Here is a 3,917-nt window from a genome sequence, read left to right on the forward strand (position 1 = left end):
CATGATATACTCTGCACATAAGTTAAATAAGCAGGGTGACAATATATAGCCTTGACGTACTCCTTTCCCAATTTGGAACCAGTCCATTGTTCCATGTCCGGTTCTAACTGTTGCTTCTTGACCTGCATACAGATTTCTCTGGAGGACATCAGGTGGTCTGGTATTCCCATCACTTTAAGAATTTCCCACAGTTTGTTGTGATCCACAGTCAAAGGCTTTAGCATAGTCAACAAAGCTGAAGTAGATGTTTTTCTGGAATTCTCTTGCTTTTTTGGTGATCCAACGGATGTTGGCAATTTGAGCTCTGGTTCCTCTGACTTTTCTAATTCCAGCTTGAATATCTGGAAGTTCACGGTTCACGTACTGTTGAAGCCTGGCTTGGAGAATTTTGAGCATTTCTTTGCTAGCGTGTGAGATGAGTACAATTGTGTGGTAGTTTGAACGTTCTTTGGCATTGCCTTTCTTTGGGATTGGAATGAAAACTGACCTTTTCCAGTCCTGTGGTGACTGCTGAGTTTTCCAAATTTGCTGACATATTGAGTGCAGCACTTTAACAGCACCATCTTTTAGGATTTAAAATAGTTCAACTGGAATTCCATCACCTCCACTTGTTTTGTTGGTAGTGATGCTTCCTAAGGCCCACCTGACTTCACATTCCAGGATGTCTGGCTTTAGGTGAGTGACAACTAAGTATGCATGCAAAACAGGGATTCATCTTAAATTTTCAGAGAAATACAGCTTGTTTAATCCTCAATGTGAATTCTACACTTTATAATACAACTACTGGTATTGCTTAGTAACATACACCATGATTTGTTTCTGGTTGGTCAGATAACAATGTCACATCAAGAATTTCAATGTTGATGGCTCAGTGGTAAAGTTCCACCTGTCAATGCAGGAGACATGGGTTCGATCCCTGGGTTGGGAAGATACCCTGGAGCAGGAAATGGCAACCCACTCCAGTATTTGCCTGAACAATCTCGTGGACAGTGGAGCCTGGTGGGTTATAGTACATGGGGTTGCAAAGAGTCAGACACAACTAAGCAACTGAGTATGCAATGAGGAGCTCATACCTTTTCACTCTCCTAAAAGTGTTTCATGAAAAGAACACTGATTTCTAACTTAATGAGTACTGCATGCAAATCCTAACACATACCTTGAACAAGTTACTCAACCTCTTAAAGCCTTGAAGTTAAAGTGTTAGTTGCTCAGCCATGTCCAACTCTTTGCGACCCAAGGACTGTACCCCTCCAGGCTCCTCTGTCCATGGAATTCTTCAGGCAAGAATACTGGAGTGGGTAGCCATTCCCTTCTTCAGGGGATCTTCCCAACCCAGGGATTGAACCCAGGTCTCCCACATTGCAGGCAGATTCTTTCTTGTCTGAGCCGTGACTGGGGCTTCTTTGTTTTAAACTGAGCAAGATTAGTAATAATACACACATGGTTGAATAGTTGTGACTAGTTAAGAATTAACAGATACACAGCTCCTGACATATACTTAAAGTTTTAAATCTGGCATTTCTCATTTCCCCCCTCTTTTGTTCTCTGACAAGCATTCTCATTTGTTTATGTCTGTGTTCCCCTTCTGTAAGAGCTGATTTTTTCATTTTGCTGTTGCCTTTGCCACTTTTTTATGCTACTGGATTTTAACCATGCATCTGGGATATAGCTCATTCTAATTGCCTTGATCAAGAAAGAAATATCCTTCCTTTTTGTGTTAAAATAACTATATTCTTCATAGTAGATTGGATTGAACAATCTTTTAAATATTGCTTTCTTTTAAAACATTTTTTTTTAATTGAAGGATAATTGCTTTACAGAATTTTGTGGTTTTCTGTCATACATCAACAAGAATTAGTCACAGGTACACCCATGTCCCCTTCCTCTAAATATTTCCTTCTTGGTATTAGTATTTCCTTAAGTTTTTACTAGTTGCCTTTCTATTATATATTTACTTTTAAGTTTATCATTCTCTTTCTCCAAGGAATTAAAAATTCTTGAAAGCAAGAACTCTTCCACACACCATTTCCTCCACCCCCTAACCCTTACTATGTCCAGAACAGTTCCTGGTAACTTACTGAATTTAAATTGGTCAGTAAATGTAGAAGTAAATGAATGATTGAAGTCTTCTGAACATTTTAGTTCTAGAGTCATTCCTAGTAACAGAATTTGGGGAAACTGAGTGACTATGTGTATCAAATTCTGTCATTTTATAGGTAATGCAATGAAGACCCAGAAAGTCAGTTTGGTAAGGATCATGTACTTCTTTCTAACAGAGTTATGATTAGGATTTAGGTCTGCTCCTGTTTCAGTGATTTACACCACACGACTTCATACCATGATACTAAAATGTTTTGTACGCAATGGCTTGACTCCTTTGCTTAACATGACTTTGGCTTGCTAGAACACAGTCCTAGATAATCCTGTCTGGTGGGCATTATGAAAACCTTCTTGAACCAAGTCTTAAACATGTGAACAGTCTAAAAGAGACAGCTGCAGGCACAGAACAAAGGGCAATATTTCTTTGCATAAAAAGTGACAGTTGGTTTCAGAGACATCTTTTCCATGATCTCCACACTTAACAGTGTTCCCATCTACTAAGCTCTTTCTCTAAAACATAGAAGGACAGACAAAGAGTTCTGATCAGACCAAATGGGAGTCAATTCTTTCAAACTGTTGTATAATAATAGGTAACACACTATGTAACAGATCCTAATGATGCTAATTTTACTCCATAGTTACAGATGAGAAAACGGAGACTCTAAGAAGTTAACCCATTTGTCCAAGGTTGCATAGTTGATGTGTGAGAGAATTCAAGTTTCTCTGACTCCAGAGCTATTAATCTCTCCAGAATATTGCTGCTTCACAATGCTGATTCACATATCTGGCTCTAATTAATATAACACCTGGAAATGATGATAAGCTGGGTGAGTGTGTGCTAGGTCACTTCAGTTTTGTCTGACTCTTTGCAACCCTGTGATTGTAGCCTGCCAGGCTCCTCTGTCCAAGGGATTCTCCAGGTAAGAATACTGGAGTGAGTTGCCATGCCCTCCTCCAGGGATCTTCCTGACCCAGGGGTCAAACTCACGTCTCCTGCATCTCCTGCATTGCAGGCAAATTGTTTACCACTGAGCCACCGGGAAAGCCCCGATGAAAAGTTGACCAGCAATCAAATGTTTCTTTATAGCCTCTACTTCTGAGTGTGTAAAGAAAATTGCTGGAAATATTTAACCTTATGTCCTGAGATTTGAATGAGAAAACGGGATTTTCTGTCTGTGTCTATTAACTATTCAGAGAGGGGTAATTTTTTTTTTATCATAATTGTGGATTTACCTATATTTCTTAGCAGTTGTATCCATTTTTGCTTCATGGATTTTAAAGTTTTGTTATGAGGGGCACGCATATTTAGAATGGTTATGTCCTCCTGATTGTTTTATTATTATGAAATTTCCTTTTTAAATACCTAGCTGTATTTTTTTTTCTTGAATCTACTTTGTCCAATATTAATACAATTCTCCCAGCTTTCTTATGACAAGTGTTAGTATGGAATATCTTTTTCTCATCCTTTTCTTTTAAGCGCATTCTTGTCCATATATTTAAAGTGTATTTCTTAAAGACAGCATATATTTGGGTTTTGTATTATTTATTTAATCTGACAATCTCAGTCTTTTGAGTTCTTAGACCATTTATATTTGATATGAACTATTTTTTATCTTACATATTGCTTTTTTTCCCCCTGTTTTTCTCCATTCTTTTGGATTATCTCTTTTAAAAATATAAATTGATTTATCTCTTTTGTTATCTTATTAACTATAATCTTATGCCTGTTGATAAAAAATTATGGTATATGTATTGCAATGGAATATTGTTGAGCCATAAAAAAGAAAGACATCTTGTAATTTGAGACAACATAGATA

Source organism: Cervus elaphus, chromosome 7, assembly GCF_910594005.1.
Source record: "Cervus elaphus chromosome 7, mCerEla1.1, whole genome shotgun sequence".
Classification (NCBI taxonomy): Eukaryota; Metazoa; Chordata; class Mammalia; order Artiodactyla; family Cervidae; genus Cervus; species Cervus elaphus.